At 39.4% G+C, this 12,026-nt stretch overlaps 1 protein-coding gene across 17 annotated transcripts in view; it reads left to right on the top strand.

Annotated features, from left to right (window-relative positions):
• NFYC (nuclear transcription factor Y subunit gamma) overlaps positions 1-12,026 on the top strand; it is a 64,125-nt gene that overhangs the window by 8,538 nt on the left and 43,561 nt on the right. For 3 of the 17 annotated variants that reach the window (XM_067010426.1, XM_067010349.1, XM_067010376.1), the window contains exons 1-2: positions 4,527-4,818; positions 8,752-9,010. The exons of 7 other annotated variants lie outside the window; for them this stretch is intronic. The gene's annotated coding sequence lies outside the window, so the exon portion shown is untranslated. Of the gene's footprint in view, positions 1-2,922; positions 3,092-4,526; positions 4,819-8,751; positions 9,011-12,026 lie in introns of those variants that run through there. 7 more of the 17 variants (XM_067010410.1, XM_067010420.1, XM_067010359.1 and 4 more) reach the window with 4 other exon arrangements.

The raw sequence follows: 12,026 nt of genomic DNA, 5'->3' as shown, positions 1-12,026 counted from the left end.
CAACATATGAGAAGTTCATTTTTCTCTAGAGATTCTCTTCTATGATATTTCCTGGGATCCACAGGTTTGCTTACTAGTCCAAAAGGGTCAGTTAAGGACACCATCAATATAATGTTCAGGCCGCTGAAGAGCTCAATTTCTTTGCTGCTCTTTTTGCTTCTGCTGGAATACAGTGTAACCTGCAAGATCAGGTAATCTGGGGTACGGAGCAAGACCCTGTCCTTGGCAGGAATTATCATGGTGGTTGAGGCCAACTTCTGCCATAACTCTGGTTCTTTAGTCATTCTTCAGGATACTATATCAGGAGTTACACTAGCATCAACTTTTTGTGTCCAGGATCTGGCTTTTGCTTCTTTTTTTGAATCTGAAGTTCTTACTGCAGTGGACCAGCATTCTTCCATAGCCCTCATCAGTTGGAGCTCAGTAGTAGCTGCCCCCTACCACCCCCACCATTGGCTGCACCGCATGGCTTGTGGGATCCTTGACCGGGGATCGAACCCAGGGCCCTGGCAGTTAAAGTGCCGAGTCCTAACTACTGGACCGCCAGGGAATTCCCCAGTAGCTGCCCCTTTAGATGAGACATGCACTCTCCAGTTTTCATCAGTCCCCACTACTCCCTGTTATTTCATTGACACTATGGCTAAGGTCAGGTGTGATTTATATCTCTGTACTGAGCACTGAGGATATATGTAGATATAAATAAGACACAGTTGCTGCCTTCAAGAAGCCTTCCTCTGATAATAGAGACATGGTAAAAAGTAATTATATGATAGGTGCTATAGTCAAGTGTATATTTAAATATTAATTGAATACCTACCACATGCTAGGTATTAATGCTGAGTGCTTTAACTCACTTAAGCCTCAACACTTCTGTGAGTTGGTGTTATTTTTTTATTTTACATGAAGAAAATGAAATGTTACTTGTTTCATTTTACACATGAAGTGAGCTCAGACATGGTTAAGCAACTTGGCCTAGGTAATACAGCTAGTAAGTAGGTAACTGTGATTCAAAATCAATTTTCTGACTAAGCGCATCAATTCCCACCCTGCCTTCTTTGGGAGCATTAAAGCTTGACCCATGTAACCACATGCACTCGTTTTGTCTCAGGGTGTTTTGTTTATTAGGGCAAGATGATGCAATTGTCTGGTGTAGAGGGCTGTTGAGATGCAGGACCGGGGAAGAATATGAGTTAGAATCTTGGAGATCCAATGAGGCTCTTAGTCCACAGTAATGACAAGCTAGAGAAAGCTATCCTAAGTGAGAGTGCCAGGTGGAAATTCTAGGATAATTTGAGTTATCTTCCCACTAGTAGCTTGAATTCTACTAAGGTGACTGTTGATGAGAAATAGGGGTTGAAGTGTTTTTCTTGCAAACTGCCAAGAACTAATAAAAAGTATGCCAAAGACCTTCACAGAGTATCGAGACATGTTTGGTTTAATCTGGTACATCAAAAGCGGAGTCAAAGGGTAGGCTTTTGGAACAATAACCAGACTTCAGCCAGGATTGGTGGTGAAAGGCACGGATTTCTGGCATAAAAACTGGGGAAGAGTTTTAGTTGCACCTGGGAAGTCCTCTTATACTGCCCTTTATGGCTCAGGAGTTTCTTTCTGCAGGGTTGCAGGGTATGCTGGAGATAGAAGAGAGACATTGCTTTGTGGTAGCTTTGGGGCCCTAAGGAGCTAGGCCTTTCTGAATCTTAACCACTGCGTAAAACAAGGAATTTGGATTGGATGGCCTTTAGTACTTTACATTTTTTTTCAGTGCTTATTCAGACACAGTACAGTCTACTTTATATATGCTGGCTTATTTAATCCTTACAGTGGCTCTGTGATATAGATGGTGATATCCATATATTAAGATGAGGAAACTGAGGCTCGGGGTTACCCCAGTGTCATACAGTTAATTAGTAGAGGAATCAGAATTTGAAACTAGCTCTGCCTGATTTCCAAGTGTTTATTGTTTTGCCGTATTGACACTAATTAATGATCAGTGATGTGAACATGTTTTCCATATTCCTGTGCCTCCCACCCTTCAAAGGAGCTTCTTTGCTTCCTTGCAGCTGACTTGACCCCCAGTGTTTTGAGGTTAAGAGAGGCTCTAGTGTGAATAAGGCACACAACTGGCCTGTTGGCTTTCTGCCTTCTCTTCCGAGGCTGGTAGCTATTCAGAATCTGTGATCTAAACTTTTCAGAAAAGACCTACAATACCTGTAACTCTGTGTAGCTTCAGGAATCATCCAACAGTGCACCATGTTAGCATAACTAAGCTCTTATTTAGATGCCATAGTGAAATTGCCATGCAGTTCCTTAATATTTTAATGTATAGTGTTTTTAATGATTTAGTTGTTTCAAGTTCTTATAAATTATACAGGTGATTTGCTACTGGTTAAATGTTTCTAGTAGTTTAGTAATAAAATTTGTATCAACTTATAGAATGCTGTTTGTCAGATAATTAGCTAGATCTCTAACCAACATATCAAATTAAACATTAGTCAAATTTGTAATTTTTAAATTAGTGAAGTTGGGTGTAATGATTTATGCTACCTATACATACAGTCAGCCTCTATCTGTGAATGCTGAACTCAGATACAGAGGACCAAATGGTATAACACCATTTAATATAAGGGACTTGATCATCCTTAGATTTTGGTAAATGCAGGGGTCCTGGAACCAGTTCTCCATAGATACCAATGAAGGACTGTATGTGACACCTAAGAATTTCCTTGGATGTACCCTGAGGTGCTCCATGTCTTGGTAAGCAGTGTAGTGCCATAGGAAGAGTACCACCCTAAATGGGACCTGAGTTTGACTCCTAGATGAATGGCTAGGGGCCAGTTGCTTAACTTTTCTGCACCTCACTCTTTCTCTAAGAGAAGTTAATATGGCAAAGTGATTGGACAGTCTGCCTTGCTTCTATTTCAGGGACCTGCTGGATCTCTGCATATACCTATAATGACCTCTCATGTAAGATCAACCAAGGTTTTTCTAGAGAAGATCTCATCTACCTGGCAAAACAGTTGTGTTGATTAGTCCTGGGATACTTTGCTTTGATGAGAGGAAGCAGATATAAGGAGATTGTTAAAGGCCTCAGGTAATAGTGAGATGTTTCTATTTGAATATTTAAAAAATATATATTAACTGATTTTCACCATATTAGGAGGCTCCTCTTAAAACCTAAACAGTAGGGCTTCCCTGGTGGTGCAGTGGTTGAGAATCCGCCTGCTGATGCAGGGGACACAGGTTCGTGCCCTGGTCAGGGAAGATCCCACATGCCGCTGAGCGGCTGGGCCCATGAGCCATGGCCGCTGAGCCTGCGCGTCTGGAGCCTGTGCTCCGCAACGGGAGAGGCCACAACAGTGAGAGGCCCACGTACCACCAAAAAAAAAAAACAAAAAAAAAAACCCTAAACAGTTGGGCCCACAATCCATAAACAAGTCTTTGACTGCCACTGGTTAAACTTCAGCACCCCAGAATGTCTTCAGTAACCACAATACTTATGATCTCTCTTGAGATCACCCCTGCTGCTTGTTCTTGAAAATGTGGTAGAAAAGTTTATCTTCTATGATATCAAAACTCTGTTATATTAAAAGCTAATCAGCAACATTTTATAACCACCCTAAATAAATTAATCTATCAAACTATATTGTGTTTTAAACAATATATTCACTGATGTTCACTCATCTCTGCCAATTTTTTTTCCCCTTTATCATTATATTTCCCTCTTGGGTTCCTGGTAGACTTTTTGAAAATGCCACTGTCCCTGTCACTAACTTCATACATTATCCCAGAATTTTCCTATTTAGATTAGTTTGTATTTCAAAATAAAGTCATTTGTTGTGGTACTAATGTGTGCTTTTAAAATTACCATGGACATAATGATAGATGCCTTTTTGGAAATCTTGCAAACTATTGTATGACCATTGATATCACTCTTTGTTACTTTAAAGAAGCTGTATTTTCTTTGGTGACATTGGATTTAGCCCACTCAGTTTTCTTTTTCTTCTTCTGTTCATGCTTAACAGAAAACTGAAGATAGTTAAGTCACAACTTTCCGACCTTGTGCACATTGCTTCTCTGGTTTACTGCCATAGGATACTGTAGCAGTATCTTACAGACATCTTTGATGGCCAATCAGCAGCAGTTAAATTACCTTAAATTTTTTAAATGGAACTCTGACAGCCAATAAGAAATCCTTTGGGTGGGAACTGTAACAACCCTTTCGCATGATTTTAAGAACAATTCTAAATTTTCAGTATCTTCTGTTTTGGAAGCACATGTGGCCCTAGTGCTTCTGCTGTGTGCATTTGCCAGGCATTTTGAAGCCTTAAGTTCCTTGTAGTTTGAAGTCTGGATCTGACCCCTGTTCTGCTTCTCAAGGTAACTTTAAAACAGGAAGTGTACAAAGGAGGTAACTGATGACGTGAACAGCCAATCATGGTTTTGTGTTCTTAGCTGATAAAGCAGCTCAGCCAATGGGACCACTCTGGAGGCAAGGTTTGGTGTCAAATAGCATGCTAGATTGAATGCCTTTGACTGTTAAAGTGGAAGGAGGCTGCAGGGCTTCATTGGAGCCTCGGAGTTTTTCACTGAGGCAGGGGTCAGCTGAAAGACAAAGAAAAATGGCGAATAGTTTGCTGGGGGGTGGGGGGACAGCTGTTCGGGTTTTCACTGGAGTGGACATTCCAGACTCAGGTTTCTGCATCTCCTGCTGCCTTTTGTTTCCTCCGTCCTTTTTTGGGGGGGAGGGATAGGAGTGACTTAAATTCTCCCTGTCCGAGGAGATATAAATAACTACATGTAAAATTAATGCAGTTCCCGGTAAGTTTAATTCTTTGTTTTGTGTTAAAATGGTAGAAACTGTTTAGCTTCAGAGAGTGTAGACAAGTTGCACTGTTTCAGAAAATGGCCACTTTACATTCCATGCATACCTTTTGGTGCACCTAGAATACCTTGCTCTGTTTAGATTTTGCATGCCCTTCAACTAGGATTTCTTTTCCTAGTTGAGTATTGACTAGAGCAGGTACATGAAGAAAGGCTAATCATTTTTCAGGGTCACACAGAAGCAAAGTACTTTCTCTTTGCATTCGGTAAACTTATCTGTTTTCCATATAATTTTCCTTTGTTCAAGTGCACTGAAGCTTTCCTACAGAATAAGCTGAGTTGTTGTAAGACTTTTTCTGTTTCCATGCACTTTGTTGACATTTGTGTTTTCAGAGGTGGAAGCAACACCATTGCTGTTCTAAATTCGTGTGAAAATATGATTTGCACTGATGCAGGTTCTAATGGTAAAGGCCCACATGCCAGTATGAAATTCTCCCATAACTTTCTTGATTTACCTGTCTGCTTCTAGATTCTAATAAGTACCGATTAATTAACAATCTTTGTTTTAAAATGCACATTTTAGCTTATAACGCTGGTTAGAAACATCTCCACTATATTGGCAGTGACAAGAGCAGATCTTTTTCTGCCAGTTTCACACATTTTGTCAGGTGTTGATTTGGTTCCTTTAAATGATGTGAGCAAAATGCTTTTCATTTTCTATATGAAATCTTTAAAATCCTAATTTACCTGCAGTTTGTGAATAGGAAAGTTAAGAGTACAGGCACGCTGTCTTTTGCCCTTGGTATTTTTTTTTCCCTCTTCAGGGATATGAAACTAACATAGGTTGCTGGCTAATCGGTAACCAGCCTATTCTTGTGAATAGTGAAATCTTCCATGCTGTGTACTAAGATCCATAATACACTTGATTTGAAAAAGCAGTTCTTTGTTTTCTTTTTATTTGCAAATATGGAATGAAGGTCATTGGAACATTTCTGCAGCAGACTCGGTATGGAGCAGTGAACTGGCAGCGCTCAGCCTTTGGGTAGGGAAAAGGAGCAGGCCCTGTTAGAGGAGAAGTTTGGAGGGTGTTGGTTTGCCTTCCCCTTGAGTAAAGGATTTACCTGAGAGGATCGATAGGGGTTTAGATTTTGGGCTCTTGGAATTGGAGTGGTGTAGCAGTCAAAGTTGCTAGATGCAGGCCTCTGTCGTTGCTCGCAAAAGTGACCTTGAAAAACTGCCGAGGAGTTGAAAGATTGAAGGACAAAGTTTGTTTATGCAGATTTGGACTGAAAAGCTCTATTTAAGATGAAAAGAAGCTGTACTTCTGATGTTCAAGTCCAGTGGTTAGTAGGAATATGTTATAGATTCAAATTAGGAGTTTTCAAGCAATAAGACAATGGGGCTGTATTCATTCTCTCCCACTCTTCTTCATTCCCTCCCCCCAGCAAAAAAAAAATTAGATCCTTTTGGTATGGTAGTTGAGTGACCTGCCTAACAGATTCAGAATTCCTTGCATGCTACCTTGTCTTCTATGTAATCTAGAGGGTTCTTAGTGAAGAATGGTATTTCAGGAGTTCAAGGTAGTTATGTTTGTGAAACTTCTTTTGGGAAATTGGAATGCTTATGGTAAGAAAACAGTCATTCTGGAAAAAAAAATAAGGCAACGGTCATTCTGGGAAGTTAAGTCCTAAGAGAAAGGCATATGTGTTAAATATTACATTTTAACAGTTAATTATTTTAACTTAAATCTGTTGTTTACAAGTCATTGATCTATATGTTACCAGTTACTCCAGTTTTTAATAATGGGATTTAAAAAACAGTTGTAGATACTGAATGAGCCTGTTGGCCCTGGGAGAAGGCCTGGAGCGGGGGAGGCAGAAGGTAAATGGCTCACAGAATGAGGCCTAGATAAAACTCTTTAAATTAAGAACTTTGTGGATTTAGCTTCTTGGAAAGGTATGTAGCTACTGCCTCTGGCCTGGGTTCTTAACCTTCCTAGGGTCATGGACTCTGAGAATCTGCCCTACTACCTGGGAAAGTGCACCTAGGCATGCCTATGCAGAGCCCCTGGTGACTAAGATATTTTCCAGTATATGTTGAATGGTGTTAATATGATCTCCTCATTTAACACTTTAGCCAAATAAATGTTTCCCAGAGAAATGAAGAAAACTGTACTTCCATAAGGAGCAAAGACCTACAGCTAACTATAAGTTAGGCTGGAGGGTGGGTGCGTGTGTTGGCGGGGGAGGCTTAGATGGGGTCTGAGATTTGGGCATTTATTTACTCTGATTACATTATTTGAGGCAGCATTGTGCAGTAGCAAAAGCAGGAGACCTGTGTTCAGCTATCACCAGCTTTGTGAGCTTGGGCAAGTCAGCCATTTAGTGTCAGCTTCCTCACATGTAAAAATGGAACCTAAAAATAGCACCTTTCTATTTAGTGGTGAGTCTCAAATGAGATCATGTATGTCAAAGTGCTTTGCAAGTTGTGAAGTGCTGCATTAACGTTAGCTGTTACTAGTCTAAACTAGGGGTTAAATGCTTATGGAGTTAGGTGTGACATCAAAGAGAAAATGCCATTATTTTAATATGTTTATGAAAGAGTTTATGTTTAAACCTGGTACATCTCTTTTTAATCTGGTTTCACATACTTTCACCTGCATATACCTGTGTATGCTGACAGGACCCTATGTAATGCAGACATTGAGACCATCATACATTCCTTTACCAAGATTCCTATGGAAGAATTTTAACCCTTCTTTCAAAAATTAAGGGCCTCTTAGAACGAGATGAAATGAGAACACTGATATTTTTAAAACCCTTGCTAGATTTAGGAACCTCCCGGAATAAAAACTGGGAACCTGTTCTGATTGGATACTAAGATTTGCGATATAATGCAGGTAGGTTGTGATATTTTCAGATGTTTACCAAGCAGGGGTTAACATTTTTAGTTTGTGCACCAAATATTTATAAAGTAAACGGGAGCCACTTTTTGTTTGCTTTGTGGTCATATGATCTCTTTTCTGTCAGTTTTCAAACTTGGGAGGTAGTTTTAGCTTGCAAAGTAGTAGTAAGCTAGTAAATGTTAGGATGTTAGTAAATGTTAAAAAAAAAATACTTGGTCTCATCAAATATAAATGCGGAATGAATTTCTCACAGTTGATACCTACTGTGAGATACATTCCCAGGGTAAATGGCAGGAACCCATGGGGGTTTCTTTCTCACCCATTTTACATGCCTGGTGTCATCTATTTTTAGGGTTCCCCCACCTCCACTGGGATGGTGGTAGTGGATATTTTGTGATCTATTTGATTTCCTGTCCTATTAAGTAATTTCCTCTGAGGCATGGTCAGTCAGCATTGATGTCTGCCTCCTTTCTGTGCATTGAAAGAATCATAAGAAGATGGAATAAGGTTTGGCAAAATTGGCATTGACCTCTGCAAATAAAATTCTAGTTCAGGGATGTGTATGTTTGAAAACAGCAATCATGGTCACTGGGATCTTTTTGTTCCTAAAACAAGATGGGAGTCTCCCTTTAAAGAAGCTATATACTTTTGTGGAGGCTCCAGTAACCCAAAAAGCATTTTTAAAGCTAATCATTTATGCATGGTCTTCTTCGTGAAAGAAGTTATTTTTGCCTATCCCTATTCCCAATAAAATATGCATACAGAGTTTATATATTATATAGTCTTAAGTTAGCCTAATGGAAATTATTTAGGGATCTAGCCTAGTTCCCTTGTTGTAAAGTGGGGAAGTTGAGGCCCAGAAAGGTTAGTTGTCTCAGTCTTTCAGCTTTTTAATGACTGGCCTTTTTAGTGGCTGGTCAGAGATTCAACTCCTGCTTAGTTCATTCTATGTTTCTTTTATTCCTCTAGGTTGTGTTTACTTCTTATTTTTCATATTTGTCTTCCTTTTTGGTACATCTGTACAGGTTTGCTCTTTGAACACAGAAGGAACAGAGAGAAAGTGGGCCATGGAAGAGGTTCAGAAGTCTTCATGTGGAGTCTGGTGGTTAGAAAGTCTTCCGTGGCAGCAGACTTACCGTCCCTTTTGGGATCTGAAGATCTCTTGCCTCAGCCAGTTGCTTATTCAGAAAGCTGAGAATAAGCTAGGAAGCTAATGGTACCCACCTGGCTAAGCTGTCCCAGAGAGCTGGCTCACTTATATGCTTTACAAGGAAGTAAACTAAGGTACACAAATACAGCACCTGCATGCCAGCTAGTCTTGTTGTTGTTAACACACCTCAAGAACAAGCTAATTCCCAAACAAGTTTGGGCCTGCTTCTTCGAGTGTGTCCTTAAAGCCAACCTGTATTTAATAAACAAAGATCCCAGGATCATTTTAAGGATTTGACCAGACTGAAATAGAAATCATTGTCTGTATACTCCCAAAATAATATTTTTAACTATGCTAACTTTAATCTTTACTACCAGCAAAGTAGTATTATGTGTCTGCACGTGTGTGTGTTTGGGTAGTTGTAGGTTTGATTTTTGTTCTTATTTTGCATATTCTCTGGTAGAGCGTAATCTACTTGAAATTTTAAATTTTTTCTCTTTTTACCACTTTCATATATTTGAAGAAAAAGTACAGCTTATTGAAAGAACAAGAGCTTGAATGATGTGTAACTTATGTTATATTTAAGTCCTGAGGTATACTGTGACTGAAAATTATAGTAGACACAGCTGGATGGTATCTACCTCATGTCTGCATTTTCCAGAAGCTTAGTTTTCTTTTTACTCTGTTCTTTCTGCTGCCTCTGTTGGGCCTGGCTCTTCAGAACTTAGATTCTATTTGCATTATCACCCTTATCTTCCTGTCACTCCCCTCGTCATCCCAAAGCCAGACTCCACTGTTCAGTAATCGACCAAAAGTTTTTCTCTAAGAGTATTTACTATAAATTAAATTACAGTTCTACACCCTGCAGTGAAAAAGGGCAGTTGAAGGATAAGAAATGAAGGTAAATTCCAGTGTAAAGGCAGAACTAAAGGAAAAAAACACCTTGTAAATGTTTAACTTTAAAGTGGCATAACATAGCTTATGACCTTGTGTTCCTTAGTTCAGAGGAAGAAAGGAGACTAAGATAACCACAGCAAACAGCAGTGCTGATTCACTTGGTTATCCTTTTTTCTTGGAGGTACTGTCATTTTGGTCTGTCTGCATAGTTTCAATTACATAGAAAACTAAAGAGAAGACCCTCTTGACTGGAAATATTCAGACACAAAGAATTTTTCCTTTATCTACCTAAGCTATATAGTTCTTACCATTCAGAAAATACTAAAGTTGGATGCTTTATAGTTCTTTCACTAATTCACCTGCATGCATGTCTCATTTATGTGGAGATTTCAAAAATGTATACAAATAAAATTTTACTTACAGGATCTAACAATCTGATAGGGGAGACAGACAGGTGATGTGTATCAAGTGTATGAAACTGATATGGAAAGTACAAGCAAAGGACACAGAATTCAGAGGAGGGGAGACCTTTTCTTCTGGCTTAGGAATGAAGGAAGGCAGTTAACTGGGTGTTGGATTCAGGGAGGTAGGCACGTGGGCACTTCAGGCATGGGGAGCAGAAGGAGGAAGGTCATGATGCAGAAAGTGTAGTGTGGGCTGAAGAGAGCAGTAAATGGTCTAGTCTGCCTAGAACATAAGTAGATGAGTTAGGGACAGGAAGGAGTGGCAAAAGAAAGAAGTCTGAAGAAGTAAGTTGGGGTCAGATATTGGAGGGCCTTGACTGCCAGACTAAGAAATTTGAACCGTCTCTGCTTGATAATGGGAAACCATTGGAGATTTGGCGTAATAGGTTGATGTGGCATTATCAGAGCTGTGCTTTTATAAGATTTATTAAGCATCATTATGTAGAAATGAGTAGAGGACAGTAGAAACTGAACATTATGCATTGAGTTCACATACTAGGTTCACAATCCTTAGGATTATTATGAGGGTTAAAAGAGATAGCAGTGTAAAAAGGCTTAGAACCATAGTTGGCACACAGTCCTAAATGAATAGCATTAGCTATTACCGTCATCTTTATTATTACATAGAAGTGATGAGAACCTGCACAGAGATAGTGGCAATGTGAAGAAAGGTCAGGAGATGGATGCTGTTATTACAAAGTTTAGCAGTTGATTAGAATTGAACAGAGTCTAGGATGACTCAGATTTCAAGCCTGGGAAACTGGAGGCTAGAAACAGAAAAGTTAGAAGGAGTAGGTTTGGGGAAAGAAGATAGATGTAATTTTCGACAAAAGGAGTTTGAGTTCTGGGTGGCTTTCCAGTTGGAGATGTTTAGCAAGCAGGACTGGAGTTTTGGAGAAGTACCAGAATTGGTAACATATGTTTGGAATTTAAGCTCATAAAGATCATAGCTGAACCTGGAGAATGGATGGGAGAATCAAGGGAGAAGATGGGCAGAGGACCAGCAGAATAAAGCTTCTTGTTAATGATGGAAACGCAAAAAAGTTTGGCCCCTGCAGTTGAGACATCTAGAAATGAGCGTGGCGGAGTCCTCTAGGTCAGTGTTCTCTAAGCTCTTTTGATTGTGCACCCGTATTATCTGAGTGTGCAGCTGTCGTATATGAGTTAGTATTCTTTACTCTAAAAAGTCACTTGTTCTTTTTTGGAATGTTAATTTAGTTAAAACTAGAGAATATCTGTATCTTCCCTTATCTAGGGAAACATAACAAAGTGAAGGTATCGCTACTAGCCCCACATTTTCCTCTGAATACTTAGAGTACCGTGCGTGATACACGATCTAGTCACAAGTTAAACTGAGCGAGGATATCAGTATCAGCCCATAGGTTAAATATTCAGAAAGCTAATACTAACACATTTTCTATGTGTGTCTTGATATGAAAAAGATTAGAAATACTGCCCTACGATCTGGCCTTCACTTTTTCTGAAGAAGTACATGTATTTCCTTGAAATGTTATGCATTAGCTCCTTGAGATTAGTTATGTATATGTTTATGTCTGTGTGTGTGCATGCATAACCTCAGGCTTTCTTGTTTAAGCTCTAAGTATATACCCACATCTCCATCCAAGGCAAAGACTTTTTTTTTCCTGAGTTGCGTCAGGCTTAATCTTATTGGTGTTAGCTTTGTAAAGTCTTAAATGACAGCATTCTGCATGAAGCCAACCATAAATACACAAGTAGGAATTTGGCAACATTTACTTAGCAAGTAATTTATATCCACATGGTCATGTTA

The sequence above is a fragment of the Kogia breviceps genome, chromosome 1, assembly GCF_026419965.1.
Source record: "Kogia breviceps isolate mKogBre1 chromosome 1, mKogBre1 haplotype 1, whole genome shotgun sequence".
In the NCBI taxonomy this organism is placed as follows: domain Eukaryota; kingdom Metazoa; phylum Chordata; class Mammalia; order Artiodactyla; family Physeteridae; genus Kogia; species Kogia breviceps.
The sequence above is the reverse complement of the archived record's forward strand: the minus strand, read 5'-3'. Positions and strand labels throughout refer to the sequence as shown.